This window comes from Hypanus sabinus, chromosome 2 (assembly GCF_030144855.1).
Source record: "Hypanus sabinus isolate sHypSab1 chromosome 2, sHypSab1.hap1, whole genome shotgun sequence".
Lineage (NCBI taxonomy): Eukaryota > Metazoa > Chordata > Chondrichthyes > Myliobatiformes > Dasyatidae > Hypanus > Hypanus sabinus.
The window spans coordinates 113,667,587-113,690,546 of NC_082707.1; the positions used below are offsets into that span (position 1 = coordinate 113,667,587).

The following is a 22,960-nucleotide window of genomic DNA, read 5'->3' on the forward strand; positions in this document are numbered from 1 at the left end:
TGAGGCTCTTGTACTTTCTACCTGATGGCAGTAGTGAGAAAAGAGCATAGCCTGGGTTGTGAGGATCTTTGATGATGGATGCTGCTTTTCTATGGCAATATTTCATGTAGACATGCTCAATTGTTGGGAGGGTTTTACCTGTGATGTACTGGGACCTTTTGTAGGATTTTCCACTCAAAGACATTGGTGTTCCCATACCAGGCTGTACTGCAGCCACTCTTTCCACCACACATTTATAGAAGTTTGCCAAGGTTTTTGATGACATACCGAATCTCCACAGACTCCTGAGGAAGTACAGGTGCTGTCGCGTTTTCTTCGCAATTATATTTATATGATGGGTCCAGGACAGGTCCACTGAGATAGTGACACACAGGAATTTAAAGTTACTGACCCTCTTCATCTCTGATCCTCCAATGATTACTGGCTCATGGACCTCTGGTTTCCCTCTCCTTAAGTCTATAATCAGTTCCTTGGTCTTACTGACATTGAATGAGAGGTTGTTATTATTATACCACTTGGCCAAATTTTCAATCTTCCTCTTGTATGCTGATTCATCACCAGTTTTGGTACAGCCCACAACAGTACTGTCATCAGCAAACTTGTATATGGTGTTGGAGCTGTACTTAACCACACTGTCATATGTGTAAAACGAGTAGAGCAGGGGGCTAAGTACACATCCCTGCGGTGCTCCTGTACTGATGGGAGATTGTGGAGGAAATGTTTTTACCAATCCAAACTGACCGGGTCTACACATGAGGAAATCCAGGATCCAATTGCACAAGGTAGTACTGAAGCCCTGGTCTTGCAGTTTACTGATTAGATTTAACACGCAAACTGTCAAAACCCAACTTGTCAACACCCAAACATCCAACCTGTCAACACCCAACCCATAAACACCCTAAACACCCAAACACAAACATCCAACCTGTCAACACCCAAAACACAAACATCCAACCTGTTAACACCCAAAACACAAACATCCAGTCTGTCAACACCCAAACACAAACATCCAACCCGTAAACACCTGTTACATACCCCATAACTGGGTCACTTACCAGCAAAGATAGAGAGGTCCATTGAAGTCTGATGGTACTATTTTTAACAGTATTTATTGATAAAAATACATAAAAATAATATCAATGCAAACATACAGATAATATATGTCATCAATACTAAATCTAAAAGCGCGGGTATAATAATAATCAATAAGAAATAGCTCTATCGTTGTCTAGGGGATAACGTATTGTCCAATGGAAATATAAAAGTCACTTTAGTTCATTCAAGCTGCAGGCTGCAGGTTGCAGCCTTTGGTTGCAGTCAAGAGAGAGTGTTTAAACTTGCCCATTCCTTTTATGATGTCAATCCTTCCAGAGTCGGTGGGGGCTGAGTGCTCCTTTGTGTTAGCTAAAGCCGTTCTTCTGTGGCAAGACCCACCAATTCTGAGGCAAATGGAAAAGGACGCACGTGGGCTTTTCCACCGGCTTTTGCTATTACGCTGTTACAGGAGTTCTAACGTTTCTTCTGGTGCGTCTGAGGGGCTGTTCCCCAGACCCTCTTTTATCCTGACTCACAGGGTCTCAGATGTCACTCAGGGTGGAATGATGCCATGCCCCAACCAGCCCACATTGCCTGAGGGCTTCCATGAAGTACAGTATTCAATACACAATTCCATCTCCAAGAGACAGTGACCCTGTTCTGTGGCTTTGTATCGCTGAGGCCAGGACATTCCAAAAGTCTCTCTCTCATTTCCTGGATCTCCTGACCTGACTTAATAGCGATCTTGCGATTCTCAAAAAGGAGGGGGGGGGGGCACAGGCGTAACACACCCAATCTCACAAACACCCAACCTGTCAATACCCAAAACACAAACATCCAACTTGTCAACACCCAAAACACAAATATCGAACCTGTCAACACCCAAAACACAAACATCCAACTTGTCAACACCCAACCCGTAAACACCCAAAACAACCGATCCCACATCCAACTTGTCAACACCCAACCCGTAAACACCCAAAACAACCGATCCCACATCCAACCTGTCAACACCCAACCACAAACATCCAACCTGTCAACCCATAACACCCAACCAGTAACCACCCTATCCCATAAACATCCAACTTGTCAACAATGAACCCATCAATATCCTGTCAAACCCCAACCTGTCAACACTCAACTTGCCAACATTGAACTTGTGAACACCAAACTTATCAACAATGAATCTGTCAACATCAATCCATGAAGACCCAATCTGACATTAACCTGCCAAAACCCAATTAGTTAGCCACTATCCAATTTGTTACAATGCCCACTATCCCAATAATTGATCAGTCATCATGGACTTTGGATTTCAAAGGCAAAAAGATTAGAATGGAAAATTCTATGGAAGATGCTGGAAATTTGAAATAAACTGAATAATGCTGAAAATAATCAGTTGATCATTCAGCAGTAAGGGAAAGAGAAAATGAATTAGAAGTTTTCAATAGAAAGTTATCCATCTAAAATGTTAATTCTGTGTCCCCACAAATTCTGCCTGAGCTGGTATTTCCTGTATTTATTTGATAATATCACCATAATTTGCAGCTGATTATAACTGAAGACATTGCACCAGTTAACCCTGTTGCAAGCTATCTTTTCTCGAAGTGTATGGTCATAACTTGTATGTGGGTGATTGACAGTGAGGGAATTTGTCTGCTCTTATATTTCCTTCATCCAAAGATTCCACTAAACTTCCCTGAAGCAGAACCATTGGCAATTCCGAATGAGTTTGTTCACAAGACCGTGGCATTCTAATGGGATCGCAAGACCCTGCAGTGGATAGCAAGGTCAGCTGAGAAGATCATCAGGGTCTCTCTTCCCGCCATCACGGACATTTACACTACACGCTGCATCCGCAAAGGAAAAAGCATAATGAAGGACCCCATGCACCCTCATACAATCTCTTCTCCCTCCTGCCGTCTGGGAAAAGGCTCTGAAGCATTCGGGCTCTCACGGCCAGACTATGTAACAGTCTCTTCCCCCAAGCTATCAGACTCCTCAATACCCGAAGTCTGGACTGACACCTTGCCCTATTGTCCTGTTTATTATTTATTGTAATGCCTGCACTGTTTTTGTGCACTTTATGTAGTCCTGAGTAGGTCTGTAATCTAGTGTAGCTTTCTCTGTGTTGTTTTTTTTTTACGTAGTTTAGTCTAGTTTTTGTACACCTTGGTCCTGAAAAACGTTGTCTCATTTTTACTATGTACTGTACCAGCCGTTATGGTCGAAATGACAATAAAAGTGACTGGACTTGACACTCACTGCAGCTGAGTGCCAGAGGTAGAGTGGAGTGTTAGCCAGGCCTCCTCTACTCAATTCTCTTGGGTCAAACCAACGTTTGTCTGACAGATTTCTCGTTACTGAGCTACAAGTTTCCAATATGTGGACAATTTGGGTGAGATTGCCGAACTGAAGTAATTGGAATAATAATTCACAGCAACATAAAGAGGGTTGAAGGAAAGGGGTTTGTGGACTTCATGCGGGAAATCCTGAGGGTGGAGAGGCGATGACAGAAGTAGGGGAGGGCTGAGGTTGATGGAGCTTTTAGGAAGAGGGTGTGAATGTGCAAGATTTCCGTGGGTGTCAGGTTGAGGATTACCTCAGTACTAATGGCAGTAACGTCCGGAATTTTGAAGGGGTGCACACACGTTGCCCAAGCAATGAAACAAACCCATCTCCCTGTGTCCCCGCTCACGCCGGAGAGCGAACAGCAAAATAAATCAAAGCATGAGAGAAACGGGCGCGAAGAAAGCGAAGTCGTGGACGCCACTTGCGCACACGGAGTACTAGCATGACACAATCTGCGTGCGCGGGCTGACGGCACGACGCTGGCGTGTGGCTACGTGCGCGGTCTGGCGGCGCGAAGAGGGCGGATGCTTACGTGCGCGGGCTGACGGCGTGACGCAGGCGTGTGACTGCGTGCGCGGGCTGGCGCTGTTGTTCCGGGAGCGAGGCAGTACGAAGGCCGGGAGTGGCGCCGCTGCACACCGTGAACAGGCCACTGCATCGTTGCAGCAGCCACACTTTCTTCGTAGATCGGGTCAGGCCGCGCCGGTAAGTTTGGCGGCGGGAGTAGAGATCGTATTGCTACGAGCCGAGTTCCCGGTCGGGCTGAAGGTTGGTTTGGAGCCGCGAGTGCGAAGTGTAGTGGGGGATGGGCTTTGCAGTCCCGGGCCTGAACTCGGCCTCAGGCCCAGGCTCCTCCTCAAGTCCGACGAACAGCTTTTCCAGGGTGGCTACTGCCTGAGAAAGCATAGGAGGCACCGCTAAGCTGGCGGGGAATAGGCCTGGCGACTCCCGGCCGCCGGGGAATGAACGTCCCCCCCCCCCCAAATAAAACGTTTCGTCCTGATCGACAGCGGCGTTGCTTGTTGGTTCCATCGAGACAAGGTTTGGTCAGGTTTGCGGGTGTCTGTAGACGCATCGCTTGTTTTCAGAGCCGTCGTTGCCCTTACTTACATATTAGTCTTTTTTTCTTGCCAATGTGCCTGCCCTTATTTGTCTTACAAAAACAATATAAGCATTCATTTTAATTGTGGTTAGAAGTCGATTAAAAGTGCTTTATATTTTTAGTCCCGCACTCTAATGCGACAGAAAAGTTTTTTTCTCTAATTGGGGCTAAGCATTTCGCCATTTTGTTTGCTATTATTGCCACAGTATTGAAGGATTCATGGAATCGAATTGGACCTTGTGTAACGTTTCTGCGGTGAAACCTGGCTCAATTCGATCCCCATCCTTCTCCGCATTATTTAGTCAGCATTTACATATAAGAAGACGTGAGTGACGAAGTTTGATTTCTGAACCCAAGTCTAGACTTTTCAAACGTTGTATCACACACGAATGAAACGCTGGAGTAAAAGTTTATGGCCCTGGAGAACAATTTACTGCAACAAATGTGGATTGTTTTATCAGATGTTTCACTTCATATATATCAAGAAAAAACAGACCAGTCATTACAAGTTAACTTTATTCAGTGACAGGAGAGGTGGTTGTGCATGAAATGAAATTGTGTTGTTTCTGGATAATTTGGTCAGAGTGAATATTTATGCCATTGTATCACTGAGAGTATGGAAACACGATTGTAGATGATAAATGAGATAATAATTTTGCAAGAACAGAGCTTGATCTGTAAAATATTACAGGAAAGTAGGCTGCATTGGGGAATGATTTTCAAGATGTGTTTCAGTAGAAGTAAACAAATACAGAGTTCTAGTGGATCAAATTTATGACCCTCAGCCTTGCCAGAGGACTGGTTTCCTCTGCAATTTTTGAGTCCTGAGAAATGGCCGATGAGACCAATGCGAAGACTTCCACTCTTGTCAATTTGGAAATCTGTTGCCGGGAGCCTAAAGTAGAGTGCATGGTTGGTGTGAGCAGTGAGGCCTGTCTGTCGGTTCAGTGACCAAGACTGGAGTAATGTTTCTTGGGTAGATGTGCTGAAATTGAACAGTTTCCAGTTTTTCCATTGCAGCTGGAAATTTTGAGGTAAAGTACAATATAGAAACAATAAAGTGAGATGGATGTTAATTATACACCCTTCTTACACACCAGTCTGCCTTGAGATTTATTTGTGAACTTATTAATTAAATCCATGGCTTGCGCGTTGCAGTGTATCGAACGTATTGTGGGAATGAAGTCCTGAGGGAGCTGAATTTGAGAAGGATAAGCTGCACCTGATTGAGTCAAAGGTTTTTGGAAATTAAAAGAAAGACATATAATTGATGTTCCTCCTTTGTGGAGCTGGATGTGAAGATCTTCTTCCATTGTGTGCATTGATCTTTGATGCTCAGTGGTGGGCCTCAAACCATTTGTGGCTTTTTGCATATGGTTTCTAGCTCTCTGTCTTCATTTCTTGTTGGAAATATTGTCTATTCTGAAATCTGATGGCAGAGGGGAAGAAGTTGTTCCTAAAATGTGGAGTATGTGTCGTCAGGCTCCTGTACCTTGGTGGTAGCAGTGAGAGAGGGTATGTCTCGGGTGGTGGGGTCCTTAATGATGGATGTCGCCTTTTTGAGGCCTCATCTTTTGAAAGAGTCCTGGATGCTGGGGAGAATAGTGCCCATGATGGAGTTTACAACTTTCTGAAGCCTTTTCTGATCCTGTGTAGTGGCTCCTCCATACCAGTTAGAATGCTCTCCAGCTTATATCTGTAGAAATTTGTGATTGTCTTTGGTTTCTTCAAACTCTTGATGAAATATAGCTGCTGTCATGCCTTCTTTGTAATTGCATCAAAATATTGGGCCCAGGATAGATCTTCAGAGATGTTGACACCCAGGAACTTGAAACTGCTCACCCTTTCAACCTCTGCTCTCTCGATGAGGACTAGTGTGTGCTTCCCCCTTCCTGAATCCACAAACAATTCTTTGGTCTTACTGGCATTGAGTGCAAGGTATTGTTGCAACACCAATCAACCAACTCATCTGTCATGCTCCTGTATGTTGCCTGATCACAATCTGAAATTCTGTAAACGATGGTTGTGTCATCAGCAAATTTATAATGGCTTTTGAGCTATGCCTAGCCACACAGTCGTGAGTGTTGAGAGTAAACCAGCGTGCTAAGCAGTAATCTTCGATGTGCGTTACTGTTGATAGTCTGTGAGGAGATGTGGCTAGTTTCCTTGTCAATGATCCAGTTGCAGACAGAGACTCAGGTTTTGGAGCTTGTTGATTAGAACTGAGTGTATGATCTGAACTGTGATTAATAAACAGCAGCCTGATGTAGGTATTGGTGATCCAATACCATGGGGATTGTATCCACTGTAAACCTGTTATGGTGATAGGCAAATTGCAGTGGATCCAGGTCCTTGCTGAGACAGGAGTTCAGAAGTTTATTCTGGCCATGCCAACCTCTTAAGGCCCTTCATTACAGTAGATGTGAGTGCCACTGGGTGATAATTGTTGAGGCAGCTCACCCTGGTCTTCTTGGGCTTTTTGAAGCAGATAGGCCCTTTGAATGCAGCAGTGAGAGATTGAAGATGGCATGTTGGTTGTCACGTTTTCAGTGCCTTTACATGTACACCGTCACAGATGACAACTTGCAAGGATTTACCCTCGTGAAAGTTGTTGTGACATCAGCATCTGAGACAGATCACAGGGTCACCAGATGTTGCAGGAATCTGCACAAGTGTCATTTTATTCTCCCTTTCAAAGTGTGCATAGAAGTTATTGAGCTCCTGGGATTGAAGAATTACAGGCATTTATGATGTTAGGTTTTGCCTTGTAAGAAGTAATGGCCTGCAAACCCTGCCAGAGTTGACATGCATCCAATTCCATCTCCAACTTCAATCAGAATTATTTTTTTGCTCTTGAAATAGCCTCCCATAGGTCATACCTTGACTTGTTTAGTTCTGGATCACCGATCTTGAATGCCACAGCAGACTCCAGATCTGGTTCATCCACAGTGTTGTTTTGGTTCTGTTTGGTTGTTCTCAAAGGCACACACTCATACACACGGGTCTTGATGTGACAACTGTATCATATTCATTGAATATTGTTCAGAACACTGACTGAATGCAGTTCCATAAGCACTCCTCTGCCTCCTTTGACCATACCATGGCCCTCACCACTGGTGCTGTGGACTTCAGTTTCTGCCTGTACGCCAGGAGAAGAAGTATAGCCAGATGATCAGACTTTCCAAAGTGTGGGTGTGGGGTGGCATAGTAAACATTCATGATTTTGGTAGTTGTTCTCAAGCTGGCCTGGTTGAAATTTCCTGCAATGTTCAGGAAGGCATCCAGGTGCACAGTTTAGTTAGTGCTCATCAGTGCTCAACTCCTCCAGTACCTGTGTGAGGTTGGGTAGAGGTGGCATATACTCCACTCCAGAGTAATCTCTCTCAGCAGATAAAATGGATGACATTTGACTGCTAGACGTTTCATTTTGGGTGAACAGGATTGAGACAGAACCACCACGTCTGTATACCTCGATGGGTTAATCATAAAGCATAGTCCATAAGATATAGGAGCAGAATTAGGCTATTTGGCCTTTTGAGTCTGCTCTGTCATTTCATCATAGCTGATCCAACTTCTTCCTTAAATATTCATAAAGACTTGGCCTCCATAGCTGCCTTTGGCAACCAATTCACCACTTGAAATATCTCCTCATCTCTGTTGTGAAAGGACGCCCCTCTATTCTGAGGCTGTGTCCTCTGGTCCTAGACCAGGGGTCGGCAACCCGCGGCTCCGGAGCCGCATGCGCCTCTTTCATCTCTGTGCTGCGGCTCCCCGTGGTTTGTTAGTTTTTGAAATGTAATTCGAAATTTGAAGATTATGGTGATCTTGTACAATCTAAAAACGTTGTGGAGACCCCATTTCCTGGCACATCCGAACCAGCTCACAATTTACCACCGTTCCGGCTAAGGGAGATAGCCTACGGGGGTTTGTGAGTACGTATCTTTTGGAGCATCCGCACCCACGGGGACGGGTTGAGGGAGGCTTTAAATCAAGGCTGTTTAGTTCGAATAAAGTTACCTTTGACTGCAGTGTCTTTATTTTAGCGCTGCGTGTAGCGCTACACCGCTACAACGTGTTTTTTATCACTATTAATATACATCACCACTGCCAATGCCTGACACCCGCCAGTGCGCGCTTTCTTTTAATTCTTCACTCCAAGGTAGGCGAACTATGGAGTAACCTTCAACCCAACGTCTTTTTTTCGGAGTTCAAAATGTTTTTGTTGCATGCAGAAATGTAATTTCATTTTCTCTGCAGGAGTTCATCAATTTCATAAATGCAACTCATTATAGTTTGTTTATACATAGCATAAAGGCAAAAAAAAACCGTTGTATGCAGTGTTATTTCATTTTAAATGTCAAATGGGTTTTGTGCCTCCCAGTGTTTTCTTTTCTGTGGGAAATGGGTCCATATTGGCTCTTTCAGTGGTAAACGTTGCCGACCCCTGTCCTAGACGCTCCCAAACATCATCTCCACATCCAAACTATTGAGGCCTTTCAACATTCCACCACCTCTACCTGTAGAAGACTCGACTTTAGAGTCTGCAGACAACTGTGAAGCCTTCGGGCTGCAGTGCTGCATCTAAAATGGTGGCGGTCAGCCATGTTTCTGTGAAGCAGTGTACATAGCAGTTCCTGATGTCCATCTGGAGTCAGGAGTGCGGGTTTAAGGCTTCTGCATTTCAACTGTACCTGAAGACCAGCACAACTTCCCCGCTTCCATTTTTGTCAAGAGGAGCTACACTCGCGACCCAAGAATGCAGTCTGAGATCCACTGATTTTGAGTATTGATAGATATTTTTAGCATCTTAAAACAAAGTTACTTACTGAAGTACCCATGGCTGTGACAGTGGATTTAACTGTTGTAGTCCTAAATGGATTTTAATGATTCCCATCGGAGCTGCACGCAGTCACCACTTATCGGCACCATTTCTGCACTAAAAGTTTAAACAGCATTTAAGCAGCGCTTTAACCACTTTTCACTAAAATAAATTTTTTTTGTTCTAATTGGTGTAAAAATTGTGTATAATTTATTTTTCTTGTGAATGCTGCTTATACAATGTAGTGTGTCTGTGATGCTATTGCAAGAAAGCTTTTCATTGCACCTGTGCATATGTGTACTTGTGTATATGAAATTAAACTTGACTTTGACTTTGATATTTAGTTTGATAGTATTTGTGATTTTGGAAGGGCATACACTAGTCTCCTGGTTATTGTGAATGTGGCTGCAGAGTGTATATTGTATGTACCAGTGTTCCAGATGGCCAGGATCCATTCGTGAAGCTGTATTTTACTGGGATGGCATTCCTGGCAACAGTCTCCCCCTGTACAGAAAGCAGCACAGTTTCTTCCTAGTTGGCACACTCATTTGTTACCATTCTTGAAGATGATTACAGTTGGGACTTTGAGGACAGGAGCCATGTCTTCCTCATCAAAGACATAGGAGATGAGTTTGTGGGTTGATATTCAAGTTCATTTCTGCTAAATGTTAGAACTTTAGAGATAACACCTGCCACCCTGCCAGGCCTTTTTGTTTTTCAGTTGTCACAAGGTCTCTTCAACATTCTTGGTCAAGGTTGACAGCATGGAATAATTTGGGTGGTTTGCTGTGGAATGGAATCAAGTTGACAGGCCCGTGGTTGAGTTCTTTGAAAGCTACAGGCCTTATTTGCCCAGACATGGGGGAAACCTGAAGGGATTTCTGCTCTTTTTCAGACTGCGCAGAACTGGAACTGGAAAGAAGTTGCTCAGCTGGACTTGGGTACTGTTGAATCTGCAGGCTGTAACTTGGCTGTTTTCCAACCATTGTGGTCAATAAAGATGATCTCAGAGTGTGCAACGGTATAAAGAGATGTTGCCTTACATAGTTTGCACCAAATGACAGGATACAAGAAAAAGGGCAAGGAGAGTAAGGGTTAATTGGAAACTGGGAGAAACTTGGGTAGGGAGAGATATTGAACAGGAGATCTGAGAAAGCTAAGTGAAGAAGATTCAAATGGAAGGACAAGGTAGAGACGGCAAGGATGTGAGCATGAGCTTATGGTTATCTGGAAGTGCATACATGATGGCAAATGTATCGGGCAAGTCCACCCATATTTGTGCAATGACAGTGTAATATAGTATGGTTTCCAGTCAAGTTAGACCCAGATAATTTACACTGAAGACCAGGATATACATGGACACCCTCAACAATAATACTTAAGTTTCTTCTGCCACTTATTCCCAAGACTTTTGTTCAAAAAATTAAGTCACAAGTTAGGAAATTAGTTCGAAAATTGACTTGAATTTTGATGACTAGGTAGAGGTGGAAGGATGCTTTTCTGACTGGAGATCTATGATCAGTGGTGATTTGCATGGATTCGTGCTGGGATCCCATGCCCATGCACACACTTGAATGGAAATTTGCAGCTGATATGAGAATTGGAGTTATTGACAGTTGAGAATGAAAACAGCAGGATATAGATCAGTTGGAAGTTTGGATGAAGAATTGGCTAATGGTATGTATTCAAGACAAGTGTCAGATGAGATGATTGGCAGTCTCAGTGTTCCTGACAATTGTTGGTAAGCCTATTTCCCCTTCAGTTAGAAACATCGTTTTTATAGCTACTCATGTTGTAGTATTTCACATAGGCTTGCTATAATTTGTAGAATGTTTCATACAACTGCCAGAGTTGTATAATACTTTGGTTAGGTCATGTTTCAAATATTAGGTGTAGTTCAGGTTCACAGACCGAAAGGTTCACTGGGATGTTGCCTGAAATGGAGTGAATTAATTATAAAGAGATTCTGGACAAAATAATAAGAGTTTTCGATACTGTAGATGATTCTTCTCCCAGGGTGGAAATGTCATACTAGAAGGAATATCTTCAAGGTGAAAGGAGAAATATTTAAAGGAGATTTGGTGGCAAGCCTTATTTTTTAATAACAGTGGTAGGTGCCTGCAGTGTGCTGTTGGTGAGATGGTAGAATCAGACACAATAACAATGTTTAAGAGGTGTTTGGACATATTTATAAGTAGAAGGATACAGACCATGTGTAGGCAGATGTGATTAGCTTAATTTGACATAAAGGTTGATGCTGATGTGGGCTGGAAAATGTGTTACTCTGCTGTACTGTTTTGCACTCAGTCACAATTTGGGAACGCAGGCACATTCTCACTGCTATTGTGGCATCTAAATGGCAGAAAATGATGTACTCAGTGCAAGGCAATGGCTGCATCACCTTCTGGAAGAGCAATGTATCACCTTCAGTTGAGTTTTTCCCATTAAGACTGGTGTCCCAACAACTTTTGCTGTAGGATAAGTGCATATCTCACGCAGAGCCAGCACCACATGGTAATTGATGTAAGCTCCAGTCCTGGCAGCAGTAGATGAGACTGAGGAAGACACTTCTGCTTTGACCTTGAAGAAAGGCCCTAGCTTGTATCCCAGAGGGAGAGAAATTAATCCTCTGGATTCAGTGCCAGGGCTGGAAAGAACATAATCCCTTGAAGAGAGTTGCTTAACTAGGAAGAGGAAGCTAAATGAAGTCCTTATCCTGATAAAACGCTTGAAATTTTATCGTAAAGTATATTCACACAAGTACAAGGCCTCTTGTACATGCCCATAATCAAGGCACTGGCATCTCTTACATTGTATTTTTGGAGTAGTAGATTGCAAAGATACAGTGTTGCTCACTGTATAATAGACAGTAACTGGCAGACTGAACTCTTCTGAGTGTGTTCTTACCTATAGCTGTCAGAGCCTAGACCACATTAGGAGTGGAAAAAATTGGTGCATGGAAATCAATGTTTACGGCCCTGTAGATCCCATGAAGAAAGCTACACTCACAAAATGCTGGGTTTCCAGCAGCATCTGCAAATTTTCTCATGTCCCCAAAGAAAGCTGTTCCCTTGTTTGGAGTATGATAATTGTCAAAGAAAATCTTAATTCTGTCCTTCCTTAACATTTACACAGAATGTACATTGAAATGTAAATTATATTAAAAAGTATTCATATGTGAAATACTTGCTGTTTGTGTCAAAATGTTGAGACGTGAGAGCCAAGCCCACTGAATGGCACTTGCAAAGCAACGTTTAGTACATTTCAGGATGTATTGCTACACAGCAAGATGAACCATTGGTTTTGTAATCAGCCTATCCATGAAGGGAATGCCAAATATATACATTCCAGCAAATGGTTATGAAATTTAGCAAGATGGTTAGAGAAGCAAATTAAGTTTGGAATGAAAAATCCTCAAATAGATTGTTAAAGGAAATGAAAACCTATTGAATTGTGTTAATAGCTGACAAGCCAATTTAGTATGAAAACTGAAAATGCTGGGAAGATTCAACCACTCAGGTCAAATCTGTAGAAAGTTAAATAGCATTTCAAATCAAAGCTCCTCCTTGTCAATCACTGGAAAAGAGAGAATGGCTTAAGTTAAGGAAAAAATGGGGCTTGAGGAGATGTGAGAAAAATTGGGCAAAAGAAAGGGAATATCTGAAATATGGCTGGGTCAAATGGGTTAATGGGAGCAGTAGGATTGTGATTTATGTTGATTTGGCTAATAACAGGGCTATAGTAAGTGCCTAGTTTCACAGATGGATAACAGTGAACAGAAAGTCAATTTTGTTTTGGTCACAGAAAGCTATTACCTAAAGTTGGAGAATTTGACACCAAGCCTGGAAGGTAATGATGTCCCCTGAAAATAGTGTTGTTCTATGTGCTGAAATTGGGTCTTGCCATAGTCATGTCGGAGGGTACAGACTGATGGGAGTGGGGCACAGAATTTAAATGGTAGATAGCAAGAACCTCCTGTGGACTAAATAAAGCTGCTCTTCAAAGCAACCATTGAGCCTGTGTCAGGCTTCTCTGTAGATATCATTGAGAACACAACATGCTGTACACAAAACTGGAGTAAGTGATTTGCTGCTTCAACTGGAAAGACTGTTTGGATGCTTGGATAGTAGGAAAGCCAGGGTTTCCATCACTATGGTTACATGAGTGTGTGTGCTATAAGATGGAGGCAGAAGTGAAGATGTAACTCATTTCCCAGGCATTAGGATTTAGAAATATTCAGTTTATATAAATATTCTGATGAAAGGGGAAATGTAAGATATCCAAGCTTGCTAATGATGCAAAATAGGGCATATTGTGAACATATCATGAATTAAGTGATGGAGGAAAAGCTTGGCATATGCAGTTCAATTTGGGGAAGTGAGATCTTGCTGTTGGATAACAATTTTTGAAATACAGATTATTATTAAATGGAGAAAGACTGCAAGTGAGTGAAATAAAGGGATCTGGGTATTCTAGTAGAGTTCACAGTCCAGCAAGCAGGTAAGACAAAGGCATTATTGGCTATACAGGCAGTCCCTGAGTTACGAATGTCCGTCCAACTTACGAACGGAGGAAAGAGAGTGCCATCTGCCATTATAAGTCGGATTACGACGCGGTCTGCCATTTTAAGTCGTTGTCGTTAACAGTGTGTGGAATGTGTAACTTTGTATTTTTCTTAGCAAGATTCACCCTGACCCCCACCTTTCCAGTCAGCACTTGTCCCATTTATTCTGTCTCAGTGCGGGTGGACTTTAGGACCCGGGACAGCACAGGACCCGTGCTGCTGAATCCACAGTGTTTCTGTTCCATTGACAGTAAACGATCACAGTTGAAAATAAAGTGGAAATAATAAAGTATTCAGAAAGAGGTAAAACACCATTGGTCATTGGAAAAACGTTAAGCTACAGTCGGTCAACGATTGGAACAATTTTAGAGGATAAAGTGAGAATAATGGAGCATGTGAAAGGCCCTGCCCTGATGAAAGCTACAGTTATTACTAAGCAACACACTGATTTAATTATTGAAATACATAATGTTTCTTAAGTGTTTTATATGCATAGAAAGGTAAAATATATACTAAGACAAATGTTGGACTATCTGCCGCTAAATAATACCGGATGTACCTGTTCCAACTTGCATACAAATCTGACTTAAAGATGGACTCAGGAATGGAACTCGTTTGTAACCCGGGGACTGCCTGTGTTGCATGCGGGTTGGAGCTTACAAATATGGAGGTTTTGTTGTATAAGCAAGGAACACACCTGGGATACTGAGCACAGATTTGGTCCCATATATTTAGAAAAAAAAGATGGACTCGCATTGGAAGCAATCCAAAGAAAATTAGCAGATCAGACTGCGATGGAGTCTGATCTGTGATCTTTGAAATTCAGAAGAATAAATTTCTTTTAGCAGAGGTTCTCTGCCCTAGAAGATGTGGAAGGTAGATCATTGGAACTATTTAGATACATATTTTGAAAGAAGTTGAGGCCTTTTAAAAAGTTGGTACAGAGGAATTGGGGCAGGCTTGAGTTAGGTGCCTGGTGATTTTCTCCTATTTTGACCAGGGAGTCGCGGGGGGGGGGGGGGGGGGTCCTTCAATGCTGGGGGTGGAGTATGTCAGCTGGTAGAGACTGCTGTTTGTTCAAACCCAATTAAGTGTCAAAAGATGATTAGTTGAATATGAAGGCTGGTGATAGGAGATTTTCTTATTCTGCCCAGGACAAAAAGGAATTAGGAGCAGAAGTGTAGGAAATAGATTGTGGTCAGGGGCTCTGCACTCTGTGGTAGAGGCAAAATGATAATTTAAGAAGAGGCGCCTGTGCAAAATAACTCCAGCAGATACACTGAAGACAGAAGAACTGGGAGAATAGAATGGTTGAAGTATGGTGAGCCGATAGATCAGTAGTAGATGTTTGTTCCCTGAGATGAAGACAGGGATTCTGGAAGGAATCAAAATGGACCATGTAAGGGTGGGATCAGCATGGTAATTGGGCATGAATGAAGTAAGTTTTTGAGTTCTCTGTGAGCAGGATTTCTCTTTTATATTTTTTTATTAAATTTTTAAGAGAATTACATAAAATGAATAGAAAAAAAGAAAGAAAGAAGGATTGCCTGGTTATCGGAGGTTCCCCACATGCTCCATGGAGTTCAAAATAAATTTAGTATATATCTTTATTTTTCCCCCCAAATAACTAATAATTCTATCTTCAAAGGACCTATATATTTAATCCTATCTTGTAGATAGGGGTGCCAAATTTTCAAAAACATCATATTCATTTCTTAAATTATAAGTAATTTTTTCAAGTGGAATGCAGCTATATATTTCATTATTCCAATGGTCCATAGTTAAATATGAATCTGATTTCCAAGTAACTGCAATAGCTTTTTTGGCTACTGCCAATGCAATTTTTATTAATGTTTTCTGATTTAGGTTTCGGTATTATCCCTTCAATTTAGGTTTCGGTATTATCCCTTCAATATCGCCTAATAAAAATAATATTGGGCTATGTGGAAGTTGTATTCCAATAATTCGTTCCAGTAAAAGTCTTAGATTTATCCAAAAAGCTTGAATTTTAAAACAAGACCAAGTAGAGCGTAAAAAAGTACCAATTTCTTGATTACATCGGAAACATTGGTCAGATAAATTTGGGTTTAATCTATTTATTTTTTGTGGTGTAATATATAATTGATGTAAAAAATTGTATTGTACTAATCTAAATCAGACATTTATTGTATTTGTCATACAATCAAGACATAGTCTTGACCAATTTTTTCATCAATTTTAATATTCAAATCAGCTTCCCATTTTTGTCTTGACTTATGAATTCCTGGTTTAGTTGTCTGTTTTTGAATCAAATTATACATACAAGACGAAAAGTTTCTATTTCATTAGGTTTTGGCATTAACATTGTTTGACCCAGTTTATCTCTTAAATAGGCCTTTAATTGAAAATAACAGAAAAGAGTGTTATTTTTATTCTTTGAGTGATCAAACTACATCAATATACTTCCTTCAAAACAGTCACCTATATATCTGATCCCTTTTTGAAACCAGTTATATAAAAGTTGATTATCCATTGTAAAAGGAATAAGTATTTTGAATTAGGGTTCTCTTTGCTAATAAAGATTTCTTTATCTCATCACCCACATGTACCTTATTCCATAAATCGATCAAATGTTTTAATATAAGAGATTCTTTCTTTTCCCATATCCATTTGGATTTCCATTTATATATAAAATCTTCTGGTATATTTTCTCCTATCTTATCTAATTCTATTCTAATCCATGCCGGTTTTTCTTCATCAAAAAACGATGCAATAAATCTAAGTTGATTTACTTTATAATAATTCATAAAATTTGTGAGTTGTAACCCTCCTAGGTCAAATTTACATGTCAATTTTTCCAATGATATTCTTGACATCTTACCTTTCCAAAGAAACTTCCTCACACATTTATTCAACTCTTGAAAAATCTTCTGGGGCTGTTGTATTGGTAATATTTGGAATAAATATTGTAATCTAGGAAATATATTCATTTTTACAGCATTAACTCTACCTACTATTGTTATTGGTAGCATCATCTATTTATCAAGATCATCTTGTATTTTTTTCAATAATGGCAAATAATTTAATTTATATTAATTCTTTATATCATTATCGACTCTTACACCTAAATATTTTATACCATTTGTCAGCCATCTAAATTGAGTTACTAATTGACATTGACTATAATCTCCTTTAGATTATACTAAAATTTAGTAAAATTTCACTTTTATCCCAGTTTACTTTATACCCTGATATTTTCCCATATTCTTCCAATCTAAAAGATAATTTATGCAACGAATGCAATGGATTTGTTACATAAGTCAGAACATAGTCAGCAAATAAATTAATTTTATATTCCTCCTGATTAACTCTGAAGCCCACAATATCTGGATCTGTTCTAATTAATTCAGCTAATGGTTCTATCGCCAGTACAAATAGGGCAGATGATAATGGACAGCCTTGTCTAGTTGGCTTTGTTAACTGGAATGATGTTGAAATTTGACCATTTGTCACTACTTTAGCTTTGGGACTAGTATTTAAGGTTTTAATCCATTTTATAAAAGATTTTCCTAACCCATATTTTTCCAATACCTTAAATAAAAAGTCCCATTCCAATCTAGCAAATGCTTTTTCTGCATCCAAAGCAACTGCCACACCCATTTCCTCCTTTTGTGCCAGATGAATTATGCTAAGTAACTGAGTTACATTATCCACCGATTGTCTATATTTGATAAAGCCTGTTTGATCCATATGTATTAATTTTGGTAAATATTTAGATAATCTATTACATAAAATTTTTGCTATTATTTTATCTGTGTGAAAGATCACACAAGATTCTTGCTTGGCAGTTGAAAACAGAGCAGACTTCCAAAACAATAAATGCAATTAGAACAAGTGCAAATAAAATTACTTATAAACCTTTAGAAATTAATGAAACTTAAAAAAAATTTTACTCTGAATTATATCAATCAGAATCACAAAATGAGGTTGCTGAGATAGAATTTTTTTTTATCACAAATAACTTCCAAAATTGAATTCGGAAGAACAGAAAGGGTTAGATATGCCCTTTACATTAAAAGAGGTTGAAGAAGCTTCAGGATCGCTCCAGAGTAATAAATCTACAGGAGAAGATGGTTTTCTGCCTGAATTTTATAAAAAATTTAAAGATTTATTAATCCCTCCCTTTATGGAGTTAATATATCAAGCGGAAAGAACACATAAACTTACAATCTTTTTCGACAGCGATCTTAATAGTATTGCTAAAAAAAGATAGGCCTATATGATGTTGGTTTTAAAGGATCTCTATCTCTTTGTTTCATATGGATTTCTCTTATCAGTCACCACTGAGTACTCACTGTCTTATGGTACTCACATGTCACACTTGTCCTTTTGCCCCTACCTTACCCACCATCCAGTGACTCATGCAGCCTTTCCATATGACTCAGCTAATCACTTGCACTTCCAAGCTGGTGTATTACATTTGGTAAAATCGTAAAGTGATTTTCTCAACTTGTCTGCAAGGGAGACCTTAACCTTGTTAATTTTACCTTGTTAAATTAACCATGTTAGTTTTCTATTCCATCTATTCTGACTTAACCATATAATGCCCAGTGAAGGCTTGTAGATTAGCACTTTGTCTTCCACAGCCTTCGAGGTGCAATCGTCTAGCTTTGGTTAGTTTGCTTTCTCTGTGTCACTATTGTCATTTCTGTTGTTTGTTATCTGTTTGTGATTATGGCTTGGTTTCCTTCTCTGCATTAATAGTCTGATGTGCTGGGTTTGTAGCACAGCCCTGCAATTTGCAGAATACTACACAAACAAAAGTGTAATCATCATGTAACCCTACCTTTATGCCATGGATTTGTTTTTACTTTCTTCCAGTTCCCACAAGAGCTCTTTTGCTTTATATATAAAAAAAAGTCCATTTCTCTTTCCACAGATGCAGCCTGATTTGTGTGTTCCCAGCATTTTCTGTTTTTGTTTCAGATTTTCGGCATCTGAAGTATTTGACTTTCATTTAAGGTAATTTAGTGGGTGAGTATTTTTTAATATTCAAGATATAGTAAAGCTAACAAAAGTTAAAACCTTGGGACTTAATGAATTTACTTAGAATTGTGGTCTCTTACAGCTCATAATTGAATGTGCAAATTACTAATATAGTACATGAAAATGACAGAGAATCTTGAATACCCTATGCCTGTCAGTTTTGGGAAAACCAGTAGAATCTCTCATTGGGAATAGAGTGACTTAAGTTGATTAGTATGGTTCTGTATTAAAATTAAATCGTATCTGCCTAATTGAAACTTGAAATGAATGTGGTGGAGGAATGCATCAGCAAGTTAGTGAGATGTGCATAAGGCACATACTTGGTGTGTGTGAAGCAACCAGAGCAACTGAAGTTCAAGTTTAATTGTCATTCAACTATAGATGTGCATACAGCTAAATAAAGCATTGGGCTCAAGGTGTAAGGTGCAGTACATACAGTCACAAAATAATATTAGCACAAGTCCATGAGTGGCATGGCCTGAAGACTGATGGTGCATGGGATGTTGTGAACAAGCTGGCAGCAGTTCCTCATCTCTTGCAACCAAATGTCATCCAGCTTGTCTTCTGGGAAGTGAACATTGGAGAGCTGGGCTGCAGGGACAACCTCCATCTCAGCATGGATGCCTCTCTTCTCTCCCATACTGCCTCTGCCGCATGGCCTGGTCCTCAGTCAACAATTGAGACCAGAAGTTCCTCTGCCCTCGGTCTTCCCAATCAACCAGACTTACAGTACTTTGTATTACTAATGTCCATCAGGGTCTTATGATCACAAGAAAAACGCTTAAGGCAAGCATTTTGCCCCAGAAAGGCTGTTTGCAACCAAGTACGAGGGGTGATTGATAAGTTTGTGGCCTAAGATAGAATGAGCCAATTTTAGAAAACCTGGCACATTTATTTTTCAACATAGTCCCCTCCTACATTGACACACTTACTCCAGCAGTCGTGAAGCATATGCATCCCTTCTTTGTAGAAGCCAGCATCTTGGACCTCTAGAAAGTGGTCCACATCATCATCAGTGTCAAAATGGCAACCAGTGTCCTTCATCTTGGGAACAGGTAGTAGTCTGAGGGTGCCAAATCAGGTGAATAGGGCAGGTGTTTGTCGAGTTTGGATCCGCATTCCTGGATGGCAGCCATCACCACAGTGGACTTGTGGGCTGAAGCATTGCCCTGGTGGAAAAGCACTCCTCTTGTCAGCTTCCCATGCTGAATCTTCTTGATTTTCTCCTGCAACTGTCTCAGGGGATCAGCGTAGTAGGCCCTGTAATAGTGTGACCCTTTTCCAGGTAGTCCACCAGCAGCACTTACTTTGCATCCCAGAAAATGGAGGCCATCACCTTGTCTGCGGACATCACCGACTTGGCTTTCTTGGGAGCTGGAGATCCTGGGTGTTTCGATTGTTGTTTTGACTCTGGTTGGAAGTGGTGGATCCAAGTCTCATCCATGTTTACGAATTGCTGGAGAAATCTCTCAGGATCTGTCTCAAGAATGGCTAGATTGTCCCTTAACATGTTGTGCCGAATCAGCTCATCAGGCCCAAGGAGTTTCGGGACCCAGTAAGCTGACACCTTAATCATTTGGAGTTTGTTGTGGATAACTGCATGGATGCGTTCCTGGAAGATACCCAGCTCTGTGGCAATGTACCACTGTGTTATTCGTCGATCTGTCAAGATCATTTCAATAGTCTGTGTAGTGATGGTGACAGACCTTCCAGGACGGGTTCGTCTTCCAGGCTCTCTCTGCCATGTTTGAATTCAGCAGCCCACTTCTTTGGCATGCTGTAAGGAGGGGCACCCTCCCCTAGTGTTGCCACCATGTCCTCGTGGACCTCCTTGGTGATAAGCCCTTGAGCCCGAGGTAGTGGATGACTGCACGAAGGCCAATGTTGTCCATTTTCTCAGACAGTGCAATTTTCAATTATCTGAAACAGAAATACAGCAGAAGTTATTAACTTCAAACTTTCTGCATAATCACTCAAAGAATTGAACTGCACGTGCATGTAACGAGAACTGTATAACTCATCTCCTTCTATCTTAGGCCACGAACTTATCAATCACCCCTCGCATGCTGTCATCTTCTCAGCCACTGAAGGAAGTCCATGTAATCACTGTGAAAATATGTAAACTCCACTCAGTACCCGCAGTCAGGGTCAAACCCAGATCCCTGAGCTATGAAGTAGCAGCCCAACTAACTGCACCACTGTATTACTCGTAAAGCTGTCAATAGCCCATGGTGAAATTGGGGTGTGTTTTTAAAAACATTTTGATCTAGAATTCTTTTCCTTGCTGAAAACTGCAAGGCAGTTGAAGTATTCAAAACTGAATAAGTTTGGAAAGACCAAGATAGAGAATAAAAAGGGCCAAATCAAAAGTATAGTATGCTGGAAGTAGTCAAAAGTCAGGCAGGATTTGTGGAGCAAGAAAAATAGAATAAATGTTTATGATCAGTGACTTTTAATTGGAAAATGAAAGGTTAGAATTGTGACTTGTAAAGTAGGTGCTGTGCAGATGGCCATGTTCTAAAGGCTGCACTGGTTTCTTGCATTATTTTACCATCATAGCTTGTGATATTCCACATCTGCAGCAAAAATCCCTAATCCTCAGTTTCATTAACATGATCTTAAAAGTGACTTTTTCTGTTTCATTGATTTCTTATTTTATTAGAAGTTAAAGTTTGAATGTGTCAGAGTTTGCTCTGACTTGGTTGCAAACAGAAGTTACCTGCACCAGTTTAACTCTTGAGCTCTGTTTTGCAGATGGTCCTTTGGTTGGACTCTGGAACTCGTTGCTTAAAAAGTGGTGGAAGGAGAAACCTAGAAAATTAACTAGATGAGCACTTAGCCATTGCCTCAGAATGAGAATTGGGAATTGGGAAACACAGTATGGATTGAATGATTTTGCTGGGTACTATAAATTTGTCTTTCTATAAAAAAATCTACCACTGACCTGGGATTGAATCTAGGAAATCTTTTTATACTGCTTAGTGTTAACTAATAGGGTGTATGTCTGCAGGTAGTAGTGTGCAGGGATATGGAAGCTAGGAGCAAAAGTGGAGTAAACAGTGAACCAGTGGGTGGTAAGTACCAGGTTGCCCTTGAAATCAGTGAAAAGGTTTATTAATAAATTTTTGCTTTAATTTGTGCTTTTATGTTAGGAGTTTCAGGATTTTACCCGATAGTGTTGAATGGATGGTAATGTATTTTCAGTGGTGAGGTGAATTGCTTCCATGTATGTGTTTCTTTTTTCACGGTTGATGGTGTTGAGTTAAAAGGTGAGTGTCAGTAGTTGGCCAAGAGTGAAGGTCTTGGTAGTTTTGGATCTCTGAAGCTCCATACAACAGAACTATAATTTTTAACAGTTGTTGTTAATACTCTGGTACTCACACTCATTGTGGCTGATCTTTTAGCTTAATTCCCTGCAGTTCATGTGGCAAGTTATTTAGCTGAGAATGTTTTTCCTTGTGCTTCCCAATTTTCTCCCAACCCTACATTGTGAGTGGAGCTGTGCCACTCGTCTGCAAGAGGCAATCCATGTGAATATCATTCTGTCTAGCTTTGGCATCTATATAAGTGTAGGTATCTAGGAGAAATTGCTGGTAATTAAACAAATTGTATGTATGCAATCCTTGGTTCCTTCAGATGATATCTTGTCCAGAGATGACTTGGTGTGTATCAAAATTCCATCAGCTCCACGGGTGGATTTTTTTTTCCTGCTCAACTGTTTCCCACAATTTCAGCCTAGGAATCAGGAGCAGAAGTAAGCTAATCATCCCCTCGAGCTTGCTGTCCATTCCATAAGAACTTGGTTAATTCATTTTATCCACAACAACTCTCTCCCTTTTCCCCTTGACTCCTTTGAATTTTAAATATTGGTCAGTTTCAGCATTGAATATATTCAGTGATTGAATATATGCCTTGATTCTGATTGAAATTTAAATAGTCTGAACAGAGCACACAGACAATGCTGGAGGAATGCAGCAGGTCAGGCAGCATTAATGGAGGGGAATACAGACAGAATCAGAATCAGACTTTAATCGCCAAGTACCTGTGCACATACAAGGAATTT

At 40.7% G+C, this 22,960-nt stretch overlaps 1 protein-coding gene across 10 annotated transcripts in view; it reads left to right on the plus strand.

Moving 5' to 3' along the window:
* The first annotated feature begins 3,898 nt into the window (after positions 1 to 3,898).
* The window catches only part of rbm25b (RNA binding motif protein 25b), a 78,085-nt gene continuing 59,023 nt past the window's right edge, over positions 3,899 to 22,960 (plus strand). For 6 of the 10 annotated variants that reach the window (XM_059952623.1, XM_059952656.1, XM_059952648.1 and 3 more), the window contains exons 1-2: positions 3,968 to 4,092; positions 18,838 to 18,885. The gene's annotated coding sequence lies outside the window, so the exon portion shown is untranslated. Of the gene's footprint in view, positions 4,093 to 18,837; positions 18,886 to 22,960 lie in introns of all 10 variants that reach the window. The other 4 variants (XR_009508320.1, XM_059952639.1, XM_059952632.1 and 1 more) reach the window with 4 other exon arrangements.